This window comes from Bison bison, unplaced genomic scaffold (genome assembly GCF_000754665.1).
Source record: "Bison bison bison isolate TAMUID 2011002044 unplaced genomic scaffold, Bison_UMD1.0 scf7180017864205, whole genome shotgun sequence".
Taxonomy (NCBI): Eukaryota; Metazoa; Chordata; class Mammalia; order Artiodactyla; family Bovidae; genus Bison; species Bison bison.
Window position 1 is genome coordinate 1,244,826 of NW_011494777.1, and position 16,261 is coordinate 1,261,086.

Here is a 16,261-nt window from a genome sequence, read left to right on the forward strand (position 1 = left end):
CATCTGCATATCTGAGGTTATTGATATTTCTCCCAGCAATCTTGATTCCAGCTTGTGTTTCTTCCAGTCCAGCGTTTCTCATGATGTACTCTGCATATAAGTTAAATAAACAAGGTGACAATATACAGCCTTGACGTACTCCTTTTCCTATTTGGAACCAGTCTGTTGTTCCATGTCCAGTTCTAACTGTCGCTTCTTGACCTGCATACACATTTCTCAAGAGGCAGATCAGGTGGTCTGGTATTCCCATCTCTTTCAGAATTTTCCACAGTTTATTGTGATTCACACAGTCAAAGGCTTTGGCTTAGTCAATAAAGCAGAAATAGATGTTTTTCTGGAACTCTCTTGCTTTTTCCATGATCCAGCGGATGTTGGCAATTTGATCTCTGGTTCCTCTGCCTTTTCTAAAACCAGCTTGAACATCAGGAAGTTCACGGTTCACATATTGCTGAAGCCTGGCTTGGAGAATTTTGAGCATTACTTTACTAGCGTGTGAGATGAGTGCAATTGTGCGGTAGTTTGAGCATTCTTTGGCATTGCCTTTCTTTGGGACTGGAATGAAAACTGACCTTTTCCAGTCCTGTGACCACTGCTGAGTTTTCCAAATTTGCCGGCATATTGAGTGCAGCACTTTCACGGCATCATCTTTCAGGATTTGGAATAGCTCAACTGGAATTCCATCACCTCCACTAGCTTTGTTCGTAGTGATGCTTTCTAAGGCCCACTTGACTTCACATTCCAGGATGTCTGGCTCTAGGTCAGTGATCACACCATCATGATTATCTGGGTCGTGAAGATCTTTTTTGTACAGTTCTTCTGTGTATTCTTGCCATCTCTTCTTAATATCTTCTGCTTCTGTTAGATCCATACCATTTCTGTCCTTTATCGAGCTCATCTTTGCATGAAATGTTCCTTTGGTATCTCTGTTTTTCTTGAAGAGATCCCTAGTCTTTCCCATTCTGTTGTTTTCCTCTATTTCTTTGCATTGATCGCTGAAGAAGGCTTTCTTATCTCTTCTTGCTATTCTGTGGAACTCTGCATTCAGATGTTTATATCTTTCCTTTTCTCCTTTGCTTTTCGCTTCTCTTCTTTTCACAGCTATTTGTAAGGCCTCCCCAGACAGCCATTTTGCTTTTTTGCATTTCTTTTCCATGGGGATGGTCTTGATCCCTGTCTCCTGTACAATGTCACGAACCTCATTCCATAGCTCATCAGGCACTGTGTCTATCAGATCTAGTCCCTTAAATCTATTTCTCACTTCCATTGTATAATCATAAGGGATTTGATCTTTCTACCCACTTCTGATGCCTATGTCAGAAGCTTTCTCTATCTCCTTTATACTTTAATAAAACTTTATTACACAAAAGCTCTGAGCGATCAAGCCTTGTCTCTGGCCCCGGATTGAATTCTTCTCCGGGGGCCAAGAATCCCCGTGTCTTCGCATGATTCAACAACAACCTTTCATCTTGGGCACTCATCTGGGATCCTTCAGGACAAGGAGCCGTGGCTGCGCAGGCGCAGGAGGGCCTAGAGGAGCTATCTCACGTTGAAGGTCAGGAAGGGCGGCGGTGAGGAGATACCCCTCGTCCAAGGTAAGGAGCAATGGCTGCGCTTTGCTGGAGCAGCCGTGAAGAGATACCCCATGCCCAAGGTAAGAGAAACCCAAGTAAGACGATAGGTGTTGCAAGAGGGCATCAGAGGGCAGACACACTGAAACCATACTCACAGACAACTAGTCAATCTAATCACACTAGGACCACAGCCTTGTCTAACTCAGTGAAACTAAGCCATGCCCGTGGGGCAACCTAAGACGGGCAGGTCATGGTGGAGAGATCTGACAGAATGTGGTCCACTGGAGAAGGGAATGGCAAACCACTTCAGTATTCTTGCCTTGAGAACCCCATGAACAGTATGAAAAGAAATACTTAATAGAAATACCCAAATATCTAACAGCCAAATGAGTGACTCTCTCCTTGAGTTTATTGTTTTTCTTTGAGTTGAACTTTAGTCATTGGTACAGTGTGTATGCTCAGCCGTGTCCGACTCTTCGTGGCTCCGTGAACTGTAGCACACCAGACTGACTCCTCTCTGTCTATGGAATTTTTCCAGGTGAGAATACCAGAGTGGGTTGGCATTTCCTCCTCCAGGGGATCTTCCTGATCCAGGGTTAGAACCCTGGGCTCTTCGTGTCCTGTATCGGCCATCAGACTCTTTAGCAGTGCGCCTCCTGGGAAGCCCCAGTGGTTAGTGCACTAAAGGACAGCATTCTAAGCCATAAGGAAGTCTCCTCTGGACCTGTCGGCTTACTCTGTGGAATCCAAAAACAACACGTTTTAAGGGAACGAAGAGCCTCTGGGCTCACGTCTGGGAAAGCCCAGAATGCTGATGTCACCCCAATGGCATGGAGCAGCAAGGAATTGAAGGCCACCAACCTTGGCATTGGGGGAATTCCATGCCACACGTCTGGATAATGAAAAATGAGGGTCTGAAAAGGCTGCTGATGGCTGGTACTGTGAGTTTTCTAGTTAAATGAAAACCAAGAAGATGGGATGATGTTTCCTTTCTTTGCACATTCAGGACTTTTTTTTTTTCCATGAAAATAATTTTAGAAATATTTCCAGCTTAATATTAAGGAAACCCATATCTGAACCTAAGTTCACTGACAATGTATGGAATATAACTCAAATTCTGACTTTAGATAACACTTAAAGTTCTTTCCATAAAATTTCAAGGACTCATGTGAAGGCCAGCTATAGAATTTTCCTCCCAGACTGTTTTCTGGGAACAACACCCCCCACCCGTAGGGCTGATAACCTCTCATATTTCTGCTGTGTGACTCTGACCTCCGGCCGTATGTAACTGTTCAGAGATAGGAACGTGATCCACTCAGAGACTTTGGAATTGGGATTGAAATATATAGTCCATCCTCCTATGGGCCTTAGACTGTAAAATCTAAACTTGGGGGCTGAGAATCTGCCATTCATTGCCTTTATGTGGTCTGAATAACAGAGATAGATAGTGGGCAGATCAGAAAGAAAGATCCCAACATGGCCAAAAACTTGGCAAAAGATTGGATATAGCAAAAGAGGGAAAACAAGTCCAGGTTGATGTTTCAGTTTCTGGTCACAAATACCATGACTTAGAAGAACAGTTAGGAAGAGGCAGTAGATGTTGAAGATTGTTCTTACAAAAGTACTGAATGAAATCATGAAAGTTTGTGAACTCCCTAAGAGGGGTCACTCCTAAGATCCTGAGTCTAGATCCTTAAGGCCTCCCCAAAATTAGGGGCAGAAGCAAAGGAGACTCCGGTAAAGGACTGAGTTGAAGACATAGGAGACATGCTCCATGTTCAGGAAAAGACATAACATTAGATATTCCCTCTCCATTATTTTATTTACCTAAGTTGAATGTTATATTTGCAAAACTTGGATGTTGTGGAACAGACAAATGAGTGGTTCACTTATTTATTTTTATGGCCCATATTTTAAAATTTTATTTTATTGAAGTATAGTTGGCTTACAATTGTGTTAGTTTCAGGTGTGCAGTAAAGTGTTTCAGTTATACATATATTCATTTTTTTCAGCTCTTCACCCTTATAGGTTACTGAAGAGTATTGAGTAGAGCTCCCTGTGCGATACAGTACATCCTTGTTTGGTTATCTATTTTATATATGGTAATGTGTGTATGTTAATACCAAGCTCTTAATTTATACCCCCCTTCTTCCTCATAGGTAGTCATAAATTTGTTTCTGAAATCTCTGAGTCTGTTTCTGTTTTACAAATAAATTCATTTGTATCATTTTTCAATTAGATTCCACATGTGACTGATATATGGTGCTTGTCTTTCTCTGACTTACTTCACTTAGCGGGATAATAGCTAGGTCCATCCACGTTGTCGCAAATGGCATTATTCCATTCTGTTAATTTGATTTAGAGAGTTTTGCTCATATATACGGAGAAGGCAATGGCACCCCACTCCAGCAGTCTTGCCTGGAAAATCCCATGGACGGAGGAGCCTGGGCGGGCTGCCGTCCATGGGGTCGCGAAGCGTCGGACAAGACAGAGCGACTTCACTTTCACTTTTCACTTTCATGCATTGGAGAAGGAAATGGCAACCCACTCCAGTGTTCTTGCCTGGAGAATCCCAGAGACGGGGGAGCCCGGTGGGCTGCCATTTATGGGGTTGCACAGAGTCGGACACAACTGAAATGTCTTAGAGCAGCAGCAGCAGCAGCTCATATACACTCTTTGTGGGGATGTAAGCTGTTTGAAGGAATTAAAATAGTCACATACATAAATTTTGACCCAGTAAAGTGGAAACACTGAGTTGCCTGCTCACTGGGCCCGCCCACCCTAGTGGAGGTTCCAGCTAGAGGGTGACTTAGCCATTGTGTAGCTAATGTTCAGGGGATAAGCGCGTGACTCATGCTGGGCCACCTCTCTCATTATAGGGTTATTGAGTTTAAGAATCATTTCAAAGAACCATCTCTTTATTTCGTGGATTTTCTTTATTGCTTTTCTAATTTGTTGATTTTGACTCATCTTCTTGCATCTCTTTTATTTTCTTTACTTTTACTTGCTTTTCTTTTCTAGTTCATTAAGGCGGAAGTATAGTTCATTGATTTAGACCTTTTTTCTTTTCTATGTAAGGCATTTGTGGCTATAGATGTTAAGTACTGCCTGAAGCCACTCATTTTCGTGTTGGGTTTTCATTTTCATTCAGTTTATGTGTGTGCTAAGTCACTTCAGTTGTGTCCGACTCTGTGCAACCCTATGGACTGTAGCCTTCCAGGCTCCTCTGTCTATAGGCTTCTACAGGCAAGAATACTGGAGTGGATTGCCATGCCCTCGTCCAGAGAATCTTCTCGACCCAGGGATGGAATTTGGGTCTCCCGCATTGCAGGCAGATTCTTTACCGTCTGAGCCACTGAGGAAGCCCCTTTATTCATTTTAACACACTTCAAATTTTCTCTTTGGATTTATCTATAACCTATGAGTTATTTATGAATATTAGCTTGGACTACTTAGAGGTTTCCAGCTCTTTTCCTGATATTAATTTATAATTGAATTCTATGTGGTTATAGAACTGATTTTCTAGGACTTGACTCTTTTACATTTGTTAGGATTTGTTTTATTATAATACATTGTCTACCTTGGTAAATGCTGCACTGATTTTTGAAAGTGTATTCTGCCATTGTTGGGTATAGGATTCTAAAATTGTCAATTAAGTTAATTTGATTAACAGTGTTGAGCAAATCTTCTAGATACTTTCTGTCTACATTTTCTACCCATTATTAAAATCTCTGACTTTATAATAAGTGTGGGTTTGTTTTTCTCTTCTCACCTTATCACTTTTTGTCTCATGTATAACGAAGCTCAATTATCTGTTACATAAACATTTAAGATTGTTATATTGGTGAATTGACCACTTTACATTATTAAATGACCCTCCCTATGACTGGTAGTATTTTTTTGTTCTAAAATCTACATTTTCTGATATTAATAGAGCCATTATGACTTAATCTTCACTAACATTAACTAATTAACATTGTATATAATTTTCCATTTTAATTTCACCTATTTGTTTGATATATATTCTTATAGCTGGGTATGGCCTTCTCTGGTAGCTCAGCTGATAAAGAATCCACCCACAATGCAGAAGACCCCAGTTCGATTCTTGGGTTGGGAAGATTCCCTGGAGCAGGGATAGGCTACCCACTCCAGTATTCTGGCCTGGAGAATTCCATGGATTATATAGTCTAGGGGATCGCAAAGAGTCAGACACGACTGAACCACTTTCACTTGACTTCACTTCATAGCTGGGTATATGATGTATATTCATACAGCTGGATTTTTCTCTTTATCACCATAATAGTGCTATCTTTTAATTGGGATAATTAAACTATTTCTAATTTATATGGTATTTTAAAATTTACCAGCTGACTTTTTTATTTATTCCATCCATCCATCTTTTGTTCTCTTTCCCCTTTCTTTATGCTCTCTTTTGAATTAATTGCATATCTTTTTATCTTTCTATTTTATCTCTTTTGTTGTATTATTTTAATGGTTGATTTAGGTTCATAAACCATGCCTTTGACTTACCACAATCAGTGTTCAAGTAATATTATACCACTTTACATATATTAAAAGACTTTTACAACAAAATACTTCCATTATATGCCTCCTGAATTTTAACTACTGTTATCACACAGTTCATTTCTACACATGTAATAAGCCTCACATTACACTGCTCTTTTGCTTGCTTTAAACAATAAATTTTCTTCTAAAGAAATTTACATAATAAGAAAAAAATATATTTTCCATTTCTCCACATAGTTACCATTTCTAGGCTCTTAATTTCATAGTGAGATCCAGATTTCCACCTGGTATTGTTTTCCTTCTGCTTGAGGAATATTCTTTACAATTTCTTATAGTGCAGTTCTGTTGGTAATGAAAATCCTTCAATATTTTATATCTGAAAAAGTCTTTGCTTCACCTTTGCTTTTTAAAGGTGTGTTCACTAAGTACAGAATTCTAGATTGATTGATTTTTTCTTTCAGTACATTAAAGATGTTGTATACTGTGTTATTGCTTACATTGCTTTTGATGAGAAATATGCTATTATTCTTTCTTTTGGTGCTTTCTTTTCTAATTAATTTTAAGGTTTTTTGGTATCACTGGTTGTAAACAACTTGATCCTGATGTGCTTTACTGTATTTTTTTTCAGTTTTCATGTGCATTGAGTTTGTTGGGCTTCTGTGTCTTACAGCTATGCATTGATAGTTTTAATCAAATTTGGAACAATTTCAGTCATTAACCCTTCTTTAAAAAACGTATTTTTTAATCACACTTCCTGGCCATTTGGAGACTCTGGTTGCATGTTTACGCAGACACTTAGATTTGTCCCACAACTCACTAACAGTCTGTTCATCTTCTTTTAAGTCTTTCTTTTCTATATGCTTAGTTTGACATAGTTTCTATTGCTGTGACTTTAAGTTCATCATTTTTTCCTTCTGCAGTGTTAAGCGTGTCATTAATACCGTCCAGTGTATCTTTCATCTCATACATTACAGTCATCTCAAGAAGCTTGACTTGGGTCATTTTTAAAATATGTTTCACATCTTTATGTATCATGGTCTCATAGCTCTTTGAACATGTGAAATCATTACTCTCTTTTAATATCTTTGTGTACTAATTCTAATACCTGTGTCATTCCTGGGAAATACTCAACTGATTATTTTCCTCGTTTGGGGTCATATTTTCTTGTGTTTTTGAATGCCTGGTAATTTTTTATTGGATGCCAGACATTGTGGATTTGCTGGGTATTTTTGTATTCCTAAAAATATTCTTGAGCTAAGTGACTTGGAAATAGTTTGACCCTTTTGAGTCTTACTTTTCAGCTTTATTAGGCAGAAGTACAACTGTATTTAGTCAAGGGCTAATTTTGTTCCAGGACTGATGCAAAACCTTTCTCAGTACTCCACCCAATGCCCCATGAATTATGAAGTTCAAGAACTGGCAAAACTAACTTATGGTAATAGAAACTAGAAGAGTGAACACGTACAGGGTATAGAGACGGGAACTTTCTGGATGTGCTACTTATACAAATTTGTCAAAGAGACAGTTAAGATCTGTGCCTATCACTGTACATAAATTTTTTGTGAATAAAAAAGGATATTTGGTATCAAATGTATGTGCATATGTATAAATTCTGAGAGAATATACACCAAAATTTCAATAGTGAAGACTCTGAGGTGTTTTTAAGTTATCTTCTGAGTATTTTTCAGTTATCTAAATTTTTCAGTTATCTAAATATACTACCTTTTTAGAAAATGTAAAATTAATATCAAAAAAGGATGAAAGTATTTTGGGGGAATTCTCTACCTTACAGAATGAATGAAGGAAAGGAAAGTAATGCTTATTGAGTATTTGCTATACATCAGGTCTCTTAAAAGTCACTTTATTACATTATTCCATTCGATTGATATAATAACTCTATTGTGTGCTAAGTTGCTTCAATCATGTCTGACTCTTTGTGACCCTATGGTCACAAATCCAAGTCTCTTACATCTCCTGCATTGGCAGGCAGGTTCTTTAAGTTGGTATTATCCAATTTGCTTCCCTGGTGGCTCAGAGGTTAAAGCGTCTGCCTGCAATGCGGGAGACCTGGGTTCAGTCCCTGGGTCGGGAAGATCCCCTGGAGAAGGAAATGGCAACCCACTCCAGTATTCCTGCCTGGAGAATCCCATGAACAGAGGAGCCTGGTGGGCTACAGTCCACATGGTCGCAAAGAGTTGGACAGGACTGAGTGACTTCACTTTCACTTTCTTTATCCAATTTGCAAAAGAAGAAATGATGCTGCAGAAAGGTTGTCATATGTCAAATGTCCCGCCACTTGATCTTAAGGCTGCCTACTTCTGAAGTCCTTGTTTTGGACTTTAGAGAATTAAGCTGCTGAGATGGATTTTTTAAAATTCAGAAAGTAAAGAGTACTGAGAAGGATAGAAAAGTCCCAGAAGTTTATCACTGACTGCAGGCTTGGGAGCTGACACGGTAGACTCTAGGAGTTCCCTTTTAAAAAGACAAAGCAAATTTTTTCATGAAGGCAGAGTTACAAATCAAGCATAGCTCATCTGAAACTCAAGAAAGTCTGGCCTGAGAAAGAAAAAGAAGTGGGTGGCTCAGGGAAAATCCATGAGCTCCAGACCCTGGGTGGCAGGCAGTAGGAGAGGGAAGGAAGGAGTTCTTCCTCTCAACCTAAGGGCAGCTTAGTAGGACAAAGGCAGCTTTGTCCCCAGATGAAGTACTGCCCACCCGCCCCCCAAGAGGCCAAGGGTCGTGGCTGTCAGGTTACAGGAAGAGGTGTATTCTCTGTATCAGCTGCCTCCTGCCCAGGCAAGCCTGACTCACAGATTGGTCACCTGTCTGGAATGGATGACAGGAGAGCTCACTGCTGAGGTCACCCACAGAGCAGTGGACTGGAACAGCTTCTGTGTCAACTGCTCAGGTCACAGCAGCTCCCTCCACCTTTGGTTGGAGGCTGTTTCTGTGTGAAGTGAATCTCTTCCAATATCTACATCACACTTGGAACGCTGGCCTTGAACCACCTCATTTGCTCTTTCTTGCATCACCCAGTTTAGGATTGTGAATGAAACACTCACGGATCATTCTCTGAGACTTTGAAATGGAGTCTCTGACTCCTCGTAAAGTTCTCCCAGGTTCAATTACAATGGGATGGAAGAGCTGGGACTCAGACTTGAGCCTGAAGCTCTTTGGGAATAGGGGTGTGAGGGGGTAAGGGGCATCCATGTGTCCATGTTGGTCAGTGTTCTCTCAAAGCTGGCATTTGGCTTTTATGTGCTCATCCAAATCCTAGTTAGAGGAACAGTTATGGGTGGAGAGGAAGATGGCAGCTCTCATACGTTTATGGCTCCACCATCCTTCATCTTTCATCCTCATGTTCTAAATGAAAGCTGGGGAAATTAACCAGAAGGACTGAGCCTCACTCCCCACCCTACCCCCACACTCTGCCGCTTCTGTAACACAGCTGGGTGGTGCTTGATCCTCTGCCAAAGGCCAGGGGCCCAGGCTGGGTGGGGTTTTCTCCATATCCATGGCTCACTCACTTTTGAAATCTGTGGCTGAGCTGCATCATGGGGGGCTAATTACTGCCAATTGCAGCACTGTTGAGCTCTACTTTCTGATGTAGAAAAATGGTCTGCTGGGAACTCGACTAAAACCAACAGAGGACCATTTATTGCACACTTGTTAGGAAGCCACCAGGAAGGGCCTCCCCAGGCTTGTTTCTAAACACAGACACACTCAAATCTTCTCTCCTCTTACAGCCAAGAACAGCCAGTCATGTATTGAAAACCGCAGGCTCACTTTCTCAGTCACAAGGAAATGTTCCCTGAGGGTCAAAGTGGGATTTTGGAGAGTGAGCTCCATTCCATTATGAACTCTCTGATCTTCCCCAGCTCTAGCAGAAGCAAGGGGAAGACCAAGAAAAGGAGAAGCATCCCTGAGCACTTCTTATATGTTAAGTATTTCTGAGGGAGAGCCAGCAGGCTTCCCAGGTGGCTCGAGTGGTAAAGAATCCACCTGCCAATGCAGGAGACATGAGACCTGGGTTCGATCCTTGGGTTCGGAAGATCCCCCGGAGAAGGGAATGGCTACCCACACCAGTATTCTTGCCTGGGAAATCCCATGGACAGAGGAGCCTGCTGGGCTACAGTCCAGGGGCTCCAAAAAGAGCCGGACACTACTGAGAGACACATGCACACGAACTTGTGTAATTAATATAAATTATTATATTGACCCTCAAAACGGACCTGCGAGATGACTGGCATTATTGTGATTTTGTGGAAACTGAGACTCAAAGATACTGAGTAGTTTATTGAGTCATGGAGTCAGAATTTAAACCCTGATTTTAACTGATTGCAAATGAGCTTTCTCCATCGTAAGCAGAAAAATTGCCAGCTCACAGAAAATATTCCTTTATAGCCATCATCTCAAAACTTTTCTGACCCTATACCCCCATCAGCAAAGATTCTTTGAGCAGCACTTCCAACATATGCATATTTATTTATGGATTAGATGCACTAGCTAATGTCTATTAGTATTGATTGATAATAATATGAGTGCCCAGGGGCTGTTTATTAACGACAATGGATTTACATCTATATTTAATATAGTGTTGGTAATTTGGAAAAAATTTTGCCAAATATAATTAAATTATTGCCTTAACCTTGGCATATGGCTGACAAATAATTTGTTCCAGGAGTTAAAGACGTAATCCCACTTTTTTTTTTTTTTTCTTTGTGTGCCTGACCTGTTCTTATCATCTATAATCCAGTTTCATTGCAGGAAACATTTTAAGCCATTTGTCTCTTTTGTGAGGGCTGTTGGGTTAAAATTAGATATTCTGGGTTGTAAATCTGCTCATTGCATACATGTAAACCTTAAAACATTGCAATTTTCTGGAAGCAAAAAGAGAAAGAACGGTAGTGGTGTAGACCCCCTTCTGTGTTGCATGATCCATGCTTGGTCTACAGTGCTTTTTAAAAAATATTTATTTGTTTATTTGGCTGCATCAAGTCTTAGGTTCTGCCTGAAGGGTCTTTGTTGCCTCACGTGGAATCTTTTGTGGCAGGGCACCAACCCTCCAATGGTGGGGTGCAGGCTTAGTTGCTCCATGGCATGCGGGATCTTAGTTCTGTGACCAGGGATTGAACCTCAGTCCCCTGAGTTGCCAAATGGGATTCTTAACCACTGGACCACCGGGGACGTCCCCTTATAGTGCTTTGAGTACATGCACAGGAGCCGAAGAAGGCTGACCAAAAGCACTGAGATGGATAAGGGTATTCCATAGTAATAAATAAAAATGTGTCTCCTATTTTTAGAGTGAAAATAAATGGGAGTCAAAGTCCTCCCATAGTCCATGTCTTATTCTGTGTGATCCTCAGAGTGTGTACATCTGCCCATGAGATAGTCCTGAGCTGGGCCCCGCTGAAGGCCGAGAGCCTGGAGGAGAGAAGCAGCCCGTGAAGAAGTGGGGGGCGCGGGCAGTAGGGGAACAGGAAGGCACCCACTCTGGAGGAGCAGAGTCAGGGCTCAGTCACTGGTAGGAGCAAAGCTCCAGGGCTTGAAGTTCACACCAAACATAGATTCGGGACCAAGCCTGGAAGAACCCATCCTGGGAGGGCCACGTGGGCCCTGGCAGCCTGGGGTTTAAACTGCATCCTTTCAGAAGCCTCCCTGGTGAACTTGACTCCTGGGACAGATGGAGACGCTCTCTGCAGCTCAGAGATCCATTAAGGTTTGTTTTCCGAGATGGAAAACAAAGGTATTTCAGCCTTCCACAGATAAAAATAACTCGCCGTTGATTTTGAAATCCCTTGCATTTGTCTCCCACAAACCGCCCTGTACAATGGCACTTTGTGAGCAAGAGAACCCTGTGCAGGGGCTGCCGGCCCGGGGCCCTCCGCTGCCAATGGGCAGGCTCAGAGCGGGCCCAGCGTTGCTGTTGGACGTCATTCAGGAGCCCCTACTCGGCGGGGGGAGCCCAGAGAGGAAAACAAACAGAGCGAGGAGTAGTGGAAAACGCTGAGTCCTGGAGCTGGCCGGAACAACGTCCGCCTTTCCAAGCCCGGAGCCAGTGCTCTGCCCACCTGCAGCTGCGGCAGCGAGCTGGCTGTGCCAGGCAGGGGGCCTTGGCACCAGAAGCTTCCCTTCCGAGGCCTGGGAGGGCGGAGCAGACACTCCGGGCTCTGCAGACAGACCCTTCAGAGACTTTACCCTGAACGCCCAAGACTTCTCCTTGTCCCATGAATCCAGGGGGAAAACTGGTTCTCCCAGGAGGGAAAGAAAAGCTTTCTTGAGCTGTAGCTTCTCATTTATTACTAGCTCTCGTGGCTCAGTGGTAAATAATCTGCCTGCCAAGCAGGACACTCGGGTTCAATCCTTGGAGAAGGAGATGGCAACCCACTCCAGTATTCTTGCCTGGAGAATTCCATAGACAGAGGAGCCTGGCAGGCTACAGTCCATGGGGTCACAAAAAAGTTGGACACGACTTAGCAACTAAACAAACAAAAAACCCTTACATATCACTTACTATGTGTCAAGTTTCAAGATATATTAAACAGCAAACACTACATCAATCCTGTGAGGTTATTTCATGGATGAAGAAATTGAGACACAGAGAGGTTAATTAACTTGCCCAAAGTCACACAGCCCCAAAGTTGCATCAGAGTCCATACTCTTAAATGTCACACTGCCTTTCGTCTCCAGCCTATGACATTTCCCCTCTAGATATATAAGATAAGAGAGACAGAGAGAGGAAATTCAGATGGAGAATAAAGGGAACAGGTGAGAAAAAGAGGGAGAGTCAGAAAGAACTGGGATAATAGATTTTAAAAAAAAGCAGGAGGCTGTCAGTCTCAGAGGAGAGGTGTGAGACCAAGATTTAGAGATGGCAAGAAGTGCTGGCTAGGGAAGGGAAGCTGTCACAGAGCTGATCGAACAGATACCAGCTCTTTCCTCTGCCCTAAACAAGGTCCTGGGAATAATGCTAAGTGATGCTCAGCAAGTGGGGCTGAGACAGCTCCCGGGTGTGTGGTTGGGGGGAGGTGAGTGGTTGGGGAGAGGGGGTAGGCCAGAGAGGGACTGCTGGAGCAGAGGAAGTAATACCTCCTCTTTCTCTACAATTACAGCCTGGGATGGAGGCCCATGTCCTGGGCTCCATGGAGACTGCCATGATGAGAGGAAACAGTCTATGTCAGTCACACAGGGAGACCTGTCGTATTCATCTGAAAGCTGAATAGCTCTTGTTCTCAGCTGGAAGGGAGGGTAGGAAGGAGAGAAGGAAAGGAGTTAGGGAGGGAGGGAAGAGATGGACTATTTCTCACCTGTGTCGGAGGGACAAACCTTCATTGGATACATAGATATGGCCTTAGAATCAGCAGAGCTAAAACCCGTCACCTCTGTCACCACAAGTCAACTACAGGATGAGGGAACTGGACTTTATCTCTAAGGTTCTTTCCAGACCTAACATCCATGCCCTGGGGACATGGTGACTGAGCACAGGACTGTAATAGTCACTCTTGGGCACCACCCAAACCCCAGTGCTCACACAGTGGCCCTACTCCCCCGCCCCCATCCACACCAACCAACCACCCGGTCCTGGAAATTTCATCTCCTAAGCACCTTGCTGATCCACTCATGGCTGACTCTCTGGAAGGCTTCTCTCCCAAACAAATGAAACTGTTTTCCGGCTGGTCTCTCTGCCCCATCCTTGTCCCCTCTGATCCGTCCTTGCTCTACAGCCCGAATAATCTTTCTGAGCACAGATCAGGTCAAGTGACTTGGCCTTGGGAAGATCCTCGGGGCCCCACCTTACTCTTACCTGGCCCACAAGGCCCTGAGCCGTCTCCTCTGTTTCCCCATCCTTAACTGTCACCACGACTTCTCTCATCCTGTGCTCTGGGGTCCCAGAACAACTTCTAGACTCTGTTGGTCCATACACTTTCTCACTTCTAGACCTGAATGTCTTTCCCTCTCCACCTAGCTAACTGCTACTCCCCTTTAGGATATAAATTCTTCCAGGTTCAGTGTTTCTCCTGATACAAAAGCACCCATTATTCCACTGGATAGGAAGTCTTCCAGTTTCTTGTCTACAGCCCGTCATTCACTAAAAGCAGACAAAGGGGAAACTGCATTTGTATTTCCCTTCTGGTTTCCCTAATACTGGGCACACTGAGAACTACACAGCAGTGGTTCAGGGACCGTTTTACCTGAATAAATTTGGTGGTAGGGTCATTGTGTAGGGTACCTTCCAGCTAGAACATCCTGTAACCCCATCAACTGTGAGCTACAAGCCTCCGTGTTTTTAGTTGCTGAAAACCAGGAGATAAAAGCCTGCTGCCACCCCAGAACCCAATCTGAACATCAGCAAAGAGCAGACTGTTGGAACCCATTAGAACTAATAGAAATTGTGTGTGTGTGTGCTTAATCACTCAGTCGTGTCTGATTCTTTGGGACTCCATGGACTGTAGCCCGCCAGGCTCCCCTGTCCATGAGGATTCTCCAGGTAAGAATGCTGGAGTGGGTTGCCATGCTCTCCTCCAAGGGATCTTACCAATCCAGGGATTGAACCTTCTCCAGCACTGTAGGGAGATTCCTTACCATCTGAGCCACCAGGGAGTCAACTGGGGTCAACTCTAAACTAGGATGTGTTACTTGGAAAATAGATAAGAGTCAGAGTAGAGAAAGGGGACTGGAGCTGGGAGGAAAGGGCATAAGAGTCATGATTAAATTTCAGGATTTGCCTGTAGAAAAGTTAAAAACGGCCTGCTCCTGCCAGGGCAGTGTCTTGGGCTGACAATGTGGAATGGGCAGGGAGAAAGTGGCTGTCTCTTGACTGTAGGTCCCTTAAGTGGCTGCTGACAACCTCCTCGTTTCTCCATGTGCTGTCATATGGAAGGACCAGAGCTGACCTGACACCACAGCTCTGAAAGATGCTGTGGCTGAGAGCCCACTAGAACCCGGATGGCAGTAGAGATGAGATGCAGGACTAGGCTTTGGGGATTGCCCAGCAGGTGCTGAGAGCTGGCCTCTGCTGAGCCCCCAGGGCTGCTCCAGGCAGATGGTCATCACTGTCATCACCTCGGACGCCAGCACATTGAGGTACACCAGGCAATCAAATGAAACCGGCTTTCCCAGGGTAGAAATATTTTCCAGGAAAATGGAAAAAAAAAGGGGGGGTCTGGGACATTCAGTAAAGCAGGAAATGGCACTGACCAAGAGGCAGAGAGGCCACAGCCCCCCTCCTCAGCTAATTTGGAGTTCTCAATTCCCAATAAATGTTTTATTTCCCCCTCAATTTCAAGCCTTTTAACATTTTCACTGGTCAATCAACAGCTGCTTTTATCAGACTTTCTTAAACCCCTGCCTCATTTCAAGAGGGGGCTTAAAAAGACCTTTTCTCTTCTGCTATTCATTGTTCTTTGGGGAGGATTCTTCTAACTGGGAGTCATCTCACGGACCAGAAGACAATCTGCGGTATGCTGAGCAGTAAACCCATTAAAGGGCACAGGCCAGTCCTTGGAGGTCAAGAAACCCTGCATCTGAGCTACAGAAAGGTTTCTGTACAACTGACATTTTCACCACAAACCACAGCCCAGAGAAGCGCTGGGGAGAAGCGGGGCTTGGAAAGGGTGTGGGACTGGAAAAGCTTCCTTACTGAAAGAAGCTGTCCTTGTCCCCTTTGGGTGTATGAAGCATCTCTCTTAGTAACCAGGGCTGTGGTTCCCAGGGAGGGTGAGCCACCAGCAGCAGCATCAAAAGGGACCTTTCAGAGTTCCTGGGTGGCAACATGGCTTCACAGAAACAACAAGGGCCTAGAGGCAGCTGGTTCTGATGAACTCGATGACCTCTTGTGCTCTCTTCCACGGTAGGTTTCCAGAATAACGTTAAGTTTCAAGCCAAGAACGCATGGGAGGTGGAGAGATGGTCACAGGGCCGGCAAACTCAAATTCTACAGGGACGAGGCAGGAATGTAATGTGGGGCTGAGCCACTGGAGACAAGACAGGAGATTCGTTTGCATCTTGGAGGAGCAGGCTCCACTCAGCCAGTTCATGGGGGGTTTGCTCTGCAGGATTCCGAGACAACCCCACGGTCTTACTGCCGGACACTTGAGCTGCAGAGGTGAGTCCTGACACTGTCAAGGACACACCGGGCATCTCTGTGCTACAGACCCAGCCCA